Raw genomic sequence first — 10,854 nt, forward strand, 5'->3', positions numbered from 1 at the left:
TTGGCAGCTAGCGTCCCAGGACATGGGAGGTGCGTTTCAGGATGGGGCCGGTTCAACAGTTGGAGAAGAGGTGGAACAAGTAAACAGTTTCCTGTCTAGGGCGGCCATCACAACGAAATACATGTCTAAAGCAGGTATGTGTCCGTGTCTGAGATTCCACTCAGTCTCCTGCTCATTAATTCTTATTTGTATACTAACTGAAATGCAGGGCGAACAGACATGCTGACCCTCCTGGCTTTGGGGTGGAACAAAAGGAAAGTGGAACAACTGGGTCGCACTTTGAGCCAGAGATATCTAAAGGGGATTATTTTTCAAAACCCATTTTAATGTGTGTGGTAATGGGGGAAAAACACCAGTACTCTTTTAATGTCAATATGAATGACATTTATTAATGTATTCTTAGATCATAAGGATCCTTAGAGAACAAGTGGAGAGCCTGAATGCGACCAAAAATGAGCTGGGTGTGGATGACGACACACTGCAGCAATGGGTGGCCGATGTGCAGAAATGGGCTGAAGGTGAGTCTCAATATAATGCACTCATGTATAACAGTAGGACCCACCATGGCCTCATTAAAGAACTTAAGGTAGAATTAATATCTTTCTGACAGTGTCAACAAACAATGAAAAATAAGCCTTGTAAAAGCAGAATTTATGGCAGAGTTGTTGTGTTTGATCAAATTGGATTGGACCTGGGTTGAAATGATGTCGTACTAGTTGGTTTTATAAACCTGAACACCAACATACTTGTTATCTAATGATAATGCAGCACATGAAGGCTACAGATGTCTTATAATGAATGTCATCAAGTCAGTGATTACAAAGTCCACTGTAGTTTGGTGACTGTTACTCATCCTGTATTCTGATTAATATTCCTCTCACTTAGAAAGTGATCAAACTGATGGCAGCCTTGGAGCGTTGCAGGCACGAATAGAGGAGCTTGTCGTCATCATCAGAGTGCGAACACAAAGTCTTTACAGACAAAATGGTACGTCCCAGTTTCTTTGAAATGGACCGTTTGATACTTAGTTTGTACAGCTTGTACAGCTACTTTGTAAACAGAATAAAATCAGATCCAGGTTTGTTTAAGCTGGATGTGATTTGTTCTAGCAAACAAATTGATGAGTGTAGATTAAAATGTAACTATATACATTATGTGAAGATGTGAATTTTTTATGATTATTTACAGATAGCAACAAGAGGCGACACAGAATTCGCAAGGTCATCTTAGTTGAGAAGAAACGCTTGGCGGCTGCTGTTGACGACTACAACAAGCTTGCTGAACCAACAAAGCAAATCGTATCCAGTGATGCCCTCATGCAGACCGACATTTGGCTCTGGCAGAGCACAAGTGAACGTAAGCTCTTGATTTATAAATATCCTTTTTAAACAAACTTCCAGTATCTGAGCAGTAGTTGAATGTTTTGTTCTTGAATCATAATATGCTACTATGTTTTCCCATCTGATGTTGTTAAACTGTAGCTGCTGCAGACCTCCAGACAAAGAGAAAGATCTTTGAGAAGGTGATGGCTGTGAGGCGCCTGAGAGAGGAGGAGATGATCCTTTGCAGGGAGATGCGGCATCACTGGACAGTGTTGCGAATGCGATCTGTGGTGTTGGGGACAATCTCCTCAGACTGTAAGCACTTTATTTATTTATTAATTTTTTGATGAATCGATTGAAAATAAGAGCAGATGCTAAAGTCTTACTGGATCTTTTACCTATATCTAGATTGCTAGCTAACACTGCCTTCTCCCTTTAAAAAAAAAAGTTTAATTACAGGATCCTAATTCCTTGTGTTTATGAGGTGAGGTTTTTTATTTGTTTGTTTGTTTGTTTTTGTTACTTATATTTATTTGTTTTGTTCCTTTTACAGCCTCCCTTGTTGGCATGTCGGAGGATGCACAGAAGGGACTCTGTAGCCTGGTTTTAAAAAAACAAAGTGAACTGAAAGCTGAAATGCTCAAAGTAAAGGACACGTACAAGAGAATCCTCAGCCACCAACCACTCCTGGAAATGGACTCGGAGGAGGAGGACGACATTCCAGACGATGCCACTGAGAGTGATTTGAGCACTTCTGATGAAGACTGATTGTGTCATCATTGATGTTATTTTTGGTAAAATAAAAAGTTAATCACATCTGTTTAATGTGATTTTTCAACAGACATTTTACATTTTGAGAAGAAAAATGGAATTTCCTTGGTGCAGTTGTTTACCCTGAATCATTCTTTCCCATCTAATTTAATGACTAGTGTACATGTTCAGATACGATAACATAATTTAATTTATGGGATGCTTTCTGGGCTGCTCAAATTATCACAAAATTTAAAAGCACCAGGCAGCACACTCACAAGTAAATTTTTTGTTCAGTGTTTTGTCGAAGAAATCAACAAGTACAATTGAGATGTTTGCTGTAGTGGTGTGTTTGTTAAGAAGCATGCCAGCACACTGGTGAACTGACAGTCCCAGAATGCACCCGAGCCACTGACTCGCCCCAGAGCAAATGAAATTGCTTATATAGAAAGACAACCGTCATCAAAGAAGAAGTAAAAGAGTAGGAAACAAATGGTAAGGGAAGGTACTGTGGGGTAGGAAAGAAAGGCCAGAGCCATGCAAAATGACCTCCAGCAGGCCACAAATGTGCACATGTCTGCTCAAACGGTCAGAAACGGACTCCATGAGGGTGGTATGAGGGCCCGACGTCCACAGGTGGGGTTGTGCTTACAGCCCAACACCGTGCAGGATGTTTGGCATTTGCCAGAGAACACAAAGATTGGCAACTTTGCCACTGGTGCCCTGTGCTCCTCACAGATGAAAGCAGGTTCACACTGAGCACTTGTGACAGAGTCTGGAGACGCCGTGGAGAACCTTCTGCTGCCTGCAACATCCTCCAGCATGACGGTTTGGCAGTGGGTCAGTTTTGGTGTGGGGTGGCATTTCTTTGGGGACCGCACAGCCCTCCATGTGTTCGGCAGAGGTAGCCTGACTGCCATTAGGTACTGAGATGAGATCCTCAGACCCCTTGTGAGACCATATGCTGGTGCGGTTGGCCCCGGGTTCCTCCTAATATAAGACAATGCTAGACCTCATGTGGCTAGAGTGTGTCAGCAGTTCCTGCAAGACGAAGGCATTGATGCTGTGGACTGGCCCGCCCATTCCCCAGACCTGAATCCAATTGAGGACATCTGGGACATCATGTCTCGCTCCATCCACCAACTGCACCACAAAATGTCCAGGAGTGGGCAGATGCTTTAGTCCTGGAGTCTGGGAGGAGATCCATCAGGAGAGCATCTGCCACTTCATCAGGAGCATGCCCAGGTGTTGTAGGGAGGTCATACAGGCATGTGGAGGCCACACAGACTACAGATCCTCATTTTGACATGTTTTAAGGACATTACATAAAACCAGATTAATGATTCTGTATTGCATTGATCAAGGAACCAACCCAATAGGAGCTAAAGGAATCCTCTTGACATTACTTCACTCAGTAAGTTTATATTATGTTTAATGTGCATTTTCTTCATCAGTTTAGAACATAACATGTTAGCGCTCCCTGGTCCTTTTTGGAGACAGATCCTGAGACAGCAGGCAGCTATGGAGAACTCGTGTCAGCTGTGGTAATTAAGGAATACTTTGATTTAATATTGATTTCATGACAACTATCCTCAGGCACATATTCCTGGATATATATAATGACACAAGTAAACTCCCATTTTAGAATCATTGCCTTCTTTGATCTGACTTATTGCCTCAGACTTTAGTCCAGTGTCCCCAAAAGTATAGAAAATCCATGACACTGGGTAAGAGGCCTTTATCATGTTATAAGTGAGAGAGTTTGGTGTAACAGTGGTTGAAAATGCCAAATCAATCCACAACATACTGCCATTCCCCAGCTGTAACCTGCATATGCATCAAACCAAAATCCAGTATCATAGCCACATGATAGACATAAAGATGAGGTTAAAAGGGTTGTATCATTTTGCCAGATAGCTTCGTCCCAAAAAAGATAAACATTCTTCAAAAACAAAAGTTTGTGAATATTTGCTGTATTGCCAGGCCTAAACCAACCTGTTAAACTTATCAAATTATTGTCATAGATATGAACCTATTGATTGAAACAGAATAATCCATTGAAGCCTCCATCATCATCCAAGATCACTGTTATTATTCAGATTATTTTATCTCTATTTTCCTCTAGAATGTTTTGAAAATCAGCATTTGATCAATAGACTTTTTAAAAGTTTATTTTGATCCTATTGTTTACGTGTGTAATTGCATTTTTATTGAAATTATGACAGGAAAACCCTCAATCAAATTGTATCTTTGGTATCTAATAATAATATTAACAATAATGTTACATATGTAATATGTACACAATAATAATGTGCAAACAAACAAGAAAAATAGCAAAATTTTTTCTAATACCCTGTATATAAAAACCACATATGACCACAACTCCAAATGTGCAATTGTCACTGCATCTAAACATGACGAGATGGAAGAGAACTGGATATCAGCTCGTCTCACAGCTGCTATCCAGGCTAGACGCCTTCGTTTGGTAACATCCGATACACGAGCTGCCTCATGTTGCTTCCAGGTTGGGAAAGAATGAAAAGACAAACCCTTTTCAAGCTTATTCTCTTGCCGGTCGTGCGATTGAACATTGCAGCCGACCACACAGCAAATACGAACCATGGCTGTGCCTTCGCTCCTTTTTCGATAATTTTTTTCCAAAGATTCTTTCTTTTGTTATCAATAGTTCTCATCATGCTGATTGATGTCCAAGGGGTCTCCTTTCCCATAAGTTTGATTCTAATTCCTACCGCGGTGATGTTAAATTGCGGTGAAACGTCATCATAACAGCTTTGACTGGCAGCTGCAGTCACGGAGAAACTTGCGTATCTCTGTTCGGGAATAGCAGATAGAGCGTAGGCTCTGAGAGGAGGGCCAGCGTTTACGTTACGAAAACACGACCGAGTGTTTTAAACTGACAGCCTGAGGTGTTCTTCAGTAAACTGGACTACCCGACAGAAGGACCCGAGGCCCCGCTGCACTTTTTCGGTAAGTTAAACGTGTTTGTAAGCTAATCCGTAACTACCGTCCTTAGCTAGGTCTCAGGACCTAGCTAGCTAAAATGAGCACTCGACTGTCGGGATTCGTTTGGCCAATCTGTGCAGGTGAATGAATTTACTAAAGAAATCAAGAGAAACGCCCCGGGTTGCTCAGTTACTAATTACTGTTACTGTACTTTTATTACAAGTATTATACTTCAAAAAACAACAGGCTGCACCCTGCTGCAGCTCCTGTGCAGAGGTGAATATTAAATATGTGCAAACAGAAGCATGCTTTCAGTCTCTTGTCACATCTGTAAAGACAGTAACATTTTTTTAAAAGCTTGTACTTCAGTAACTCCTCATTAATCAGGAACTATGGATTAAAGTACTGTAGTGTACTGTAATACTGAAAAAAATGTAAGAGAAGAACTTCAGGTCCCGAGTGTGTGAGGACATTAGAATCAGCTTCATTTCAATTTTGAGGGATAAAATTTATATTTGAGTTTGATGGTTCTGTTCTCTTTGTGATTACAGGAGCTGCCCTCAGATTCAGACCTCAGCACCACCCAGTGACAGCAGACAGATCATCCAACATGTTCATATGTTAACTGCAAAATGAACTGATGAAAACAGTACAAAGGTTAAAGTACCACATGTGCTGTCAGTGAAGCTGCAGCTGTTTTATTGATAAAGTTAAAGACAAAAAAAAAAAGGATTAATCACTCATGTAACTGTGTTACTATATATCAGCATTAACAGGACCTCAGTTTGGCGTTTCACAAAGCTGCTGATCTCAGACCTGCACAGCTTCCGTTTTAAACACTTGATGTACTCAGCTGCATGAAGAGCATATGAGATTTTCTCTAACACAATTTAATAAAACATGATGAAGGTCAAAGGTCGTCACTTGTATGTTGAACTACAAACTTGTCATCTGGAATTCTTTCACAGTTTTTTGCACATAGTGTGTTATTTACCATAAAGTGATTCAGAGTTATTCATACCAGAGTAACCAGAAAGGATCATATATTTTTAAATATATAACTTTCTACAGGACTGAATATATTATGTTCATGTAAAAGTCCAGAGCCTCTGGGGAGTATCCGAGTATTTATAACATTACACAAAGCAAAGGTCTCCATCACAGTGTTCATGAAATGCTGGGTTTATCCATCTCCTGGGGCGGGCCTACAGAGGAGTGCTGAAGATTTCCCTGTGAGGGAGCTGCTGGTGATCAATGCCATGAGCTTCAGTCTTCCTGTTGTTTCTTAAATGATGCCTCTTTCAGCGGGTCAACAGAACTTCTGGCACAGGACAGCTGTGATGAAAGAAAGAGAAGAAGTTTCTCCAAACCTCTGGACCCAGGAAACCCAGCTTGGTCCTGATGGTCTCCCTCACTAGTTTCTCTCCAGGGTGAATGTAGCTGTTGATATAATATGGATTATTATTAAATGAAAAGAACAAATCGCACTACACTACTGAAACCTCATGCTGCTGTTTTTAAAGTCTCCATGTTACCAGGCTGTAGAGGGCTCTGAAGATTTAAACAGTTTTAGATCCATTACACTCACAGTCTTATGTTAAAATCTCAAAGGACAGCATTATATTTTTGATATTAACAGTAACTCTGGGCCTCTGTAGAGTGTCTGTGAAGGTTCTCAGTCATCCAGGTCATCGTAGTCAAAGGAGTTTGCAAAGAAAAGCGACTGGACTTCTTTAAGTTGCTTGAAGACGTTTCACCTCTCATCCGAGGTGAAACGTATCCCCCCTCTTTGGGGGGATACTCCCACTGGGTTTAAATCTGGGACTCTCGGCCATTTGACCTTAGAACTGAAGAAGCTTCTCGGATGAGAGGTGAAACGTCTTCAAGCAACTCAAAGAAGTCCAGTCGCTTTTCTTTGCAAACTCCTTTGACGCCTCTGTAGAGTGTGCAGCTGATCTCATCTCTGTCTAAAAATGGATTAAAAAAAACATAAGAAGTGCTATATCCTTCAATAATACAGATAATATTAGATTAACAGGTGTGTAGCATCGCTAACTAGCTAGCAAAAAGCCTCCAACACAGTGCGTATGCTAGCGGCTAATCTAGCAAACGAATTAACAACAGAGTCATTTTAGAACTATGAGATGATAAGCTGTGTGTCTTCTTTTATAACAGTCACATGGTTGTATTTACCTTAATTAAACGAGTCAGTCGCGGTAAACCAGCAAAAGAACTGGAGCAGCCGGGCTACGTAAAAAGTGTAGAGGGGCGTGTTTGCGGTCACGTCCAGCGGATGTGTGGGCGGGAGCGTTACACAGTCGCTCCACCTCAAGTCACTACTGCGCAGACTTGCACAATGGCGGTGTCGCGTCGTCCATCTTTTCCAAGAGCACTTTTTTTTTTTTTTTTAATTAATTAACAATTGGAACAATACAGTCACAAACAACATAACACAATACAGTGCAAATGAACTCTCGTGGAGGATAAATAAAAAAGAACACAGTCAATACAACAAAACTAACAGCAATATGGGGGGAGGGGGCTAGACAAAAATTCACAGTATTAACGGGGAAGAATTAAAAAAAAGAGCACAGGTTGACACACAATAGAGGTAATGATCAAAACAGTAGTTGTGTCCTTGGGCAAGACACTTCACCTACCGCCTGCTGGTGATGGCCAGAGGGGCCGATGGTGCGATATGGCAGCCTCGCCTCTGTCAGTCTGCCCCACAGCAGCTGTAGTTACAACTGTAGCTTGCCTCCACCAGTGTGTGAATGTGAGAGTGAATGAATAATAGAATTGTAAAGGGCTTTGAGGGTCTCGAAAAGCGCTATATAAATGCAATCCATTATTATTATTATTATTGTTATTATTATTATTATTATTATTATTATTCTTAAACGGATTCCACATAAAAGACGTAACCACAAAGCGCGGACCCGACACATCAGTGAGATGTCGGCTTTCTCAACTCTCGGCACGTATACAGGCACGCCGTCGGGGCTGAAAGTCAGCCGCTCACAGATTCTGAGCTGCAGGTCTTGTCCCTCTCTGACCAAAATGTACTTCAGGAACAGTTTCCCATCTCAAATCTCTGTGTTCGCTTATTACGCACCAGTCTACCGTTGTTTACTGCACTGTCGGCCACCGTTTTTTTTTCTCGTTTTCTTCAAAAATGACCTTAGATAAGAAAGCCTCATTTCTGCTGTTCAATACTGAAGAAATTTAAACTTTTTAAAATTATGTCATATTGCAAAATGATACCCAGCCCTAGTGAGTAGACATGTGACATAATGCACTGCATTTACTGTCATGAGTGTGGACAGACCATGGCCAGCAATAATGCATTTGTTGCTGGTGCTAATGTGTTTCAAATTAAAATGCCGAAAAAGCACAGTGTATCCAGAAAACACATTATATGCTGCGATAAATGCACTGCCCAAGTGTCCCCTCTCCCCCACTGCCTTTCAGCGGCAGGCAGCAGCAAACAGGTCGTCAGAGGAGGCTGATGTGATGATTAAGTTTAGTGTTGTCTACAATATTACAAGAGAGTGCCAAAGCACTTTAAGCACAAGCAGTTTCTCAGTAACTTATATTTCTTGTAGAACGGTGCTCCAAATAAAGAACTTTGTGTGGACAAGATTGTTAGTTAATCATTTACAAATCAATATTGTCCAACTGGTGTTTGACGTTTGTGCTGGTGTGCCTAAGAAAAACAGTTAGGCGCACCAGTGCAACCATGGCAAAAAGTTAGACTAGAGCCCTGTAAAAGGGAAGGAGAAATTAGGTGTGGAGCAGGGGTTCCCCACAGAGAGGCCTCCTCAACTACACAAAGGTAGTGGCTGGCACTGCTCCATCCACCAGACCAGATCTGGGGCACCTTTTCATGTGAGGTCACTCAAAGGGCTGGTCAGGTCCCCAAAGTTTAGCATAAGCCAGGGGTAATAGTCAGGCAGCATAAAGAACCGCCTCACCTCCTTTTTGGTCTTGGGACCCAGACAAGATGCAATGGCTGTTGTCTTGTCCATCTAGGGACACACCTGCCCGTCTTCCAGGCGATGCCCCAGATACCGTACCTCCCTCTGTCCAACTGTTTACTTGTTCGGGTTGGCTGTTAACGTCACCTGCCTCAGGGACTCACGGAGCTTGGACACCCACTGCAATGTCACCCAGGTAGGCGGCAGCATATGCAGCATGTGGACACCGCAACCCGGTGGCTGGGGCTCTGAACAAGCCGGATGGAAGTGTTATAAATTTGTATAAACCATACAGCAAATTCCTTCTGAAGAATTTGTCTTTTATGTTCTGCTAACCTGTTGGGCCGTGAACCCACCATCATGCCAGGGTGTGTTTCAAAATGGGTGTGTTTCCCTTGTCCAACCGCACCACTTCATAGTTGAAATCTCCCACTGTTGTGTGTCTACAAAGGGTCCTTGCCATATGGGCAAGTAACTTTAAGGTAAAAGAAGGGAGCAATCCAAGCACTTGATCTCTCTGTGAACCTTGCCTGAGTCTAGCCTTTCTGTTGTACAGGTGTTGCTGCCTGGGCCTGGAGCAAATTTTCTCTTCTGTCACCTTTTTCACTCACTGTGTGTTTATACACCTCATTTATTTGTTAGCTATCATTCATCTCTGGCTCTCTTCCACAGCATGTCTTTGTCCTGTCCTCCTCCCCTATCTCCAACCGCTTGCGGCAGGTGGCACCTCCTTCCTCAGCCTGCAGAATGCTGGAGGTTTCTTCTTTAAAAGGGGTTTTCCTTCCCACTGTCACGAAAGTGTTGCTCGTAGGGGGTCATATGATGTGTTCTCTGTTTTCTTTATATTATTGAGGGTCTTTACCTTGCAATACAAAGCACCTTGAGGTGACTGTTGTTGTGATTTGACCTTATATAAATAAAAGTGAACTGAAGCTGGGACCATGAATGTGACACTGTAAATCAGTTAGGTGATGCTGAATGTGGTCAGTGCATTTGCCCCACAGGTTGAATGAAAGAGAAACTCTGGAGTAAGTCGGATGACATATTAGAAAGTGTCCCCAGGTGAGAGAGGTTAGTGACTGGAGAAGAAGTTAATGCAAAATGACGTAATGTAAATGAAACAAACAGAGGTGATGACAGGTTAAGTAGATATGATGTTAAGAAGAGACAAGCAAAAGGACAGATAGTGGTGGATATTGGAAAAGGATGGAAATAACTGTGTTGAACACAAACTTTAATAAGATAGAGGTAATATATGAGGAGAGCCAGGTTCACACAGGTAAATTACATCTTTTTTGATGGTACCGTCTGACAGAGAAAGAATCTACCTAGGCAGTATCAGATGTATGTCTGTAGGATGACTTTGGAAATCAAGAAGTGGAAGTGAAGGAAGGTCCAAGCTGAAGAATGATTGTTGCAAAGAGTTGAGATGATGAGGGAGGAGTTGAGATGGGTAGTAGGATATTTTACCCAATGACTGGGAAAGTACAGCTGTTGTGGTGAAGCACTATAGCACAATTGCCAAGAAGGTGTTTGGGATATGGTCTGGATAGAGGAAAGAAGGCAAGGTGATTTGGTGGTGAAATGAGAATGTATTCAAAGAAGAGTTTAGCATAGTGGGATAGTCTGGAGGGGAATGTAGACAGGAGGCTAGGTGTACAGCCAAGAGAGGAGTGGCAAAAGAACAGGCTTTATCTGAGGCTGGAGAAAAATTGGCTAGGACGAGAGATTGAAGGATAGAGGTGGGAATGTTCAAGTGAAGGAAGTGTATTGAAAACTTACTGTCTCTGTGGAGCTAGAGAAAACATACTGAGAGGAACTGTGGTACTACATGAGGAAGT

At 42.0% G+C, this 10,854-nt stretch overlaps 1 long non-coding RNA gene across 1 annotated transcript; it reads left to right on the plus strand.

The window, feature by feature from the left end:
• The first annotated feature begins 407 nt into the window (after nucleotides 1-407).
• Nucleotides 408-1,287, plus strand: LOC134646628 (uncharacterized). The gene is made up of 3 exons (XR_010096773.1): nucleotides 408-518; nucleotides 886-987; nucleotides 1,189-1,287. It is a non-coding gene; the product is annotated as an uncharacterized LOC134646628 (long non-coding RNA).
• Nucleotides 1,288-10,854: the final 9,567 nt, after the last annotated feature.

Source organism: Pelmatolapia mariae, linkage group LG17 (assembly GCF_036321145.2).
Source record: "Pelmatolapia mariae isolate MD_Pm_ZW linkage group LG17, Pm_UMD_F_2, whole genome shotgun sequence".
Classification (NCBI taxonomy): domain Eukaryota; kingdom Metazoa; phylum Chordata; class Actinopteri; order Cichliformes; family Cichlidae; genus Pelmatolapia; species Pelmatolapia mariae.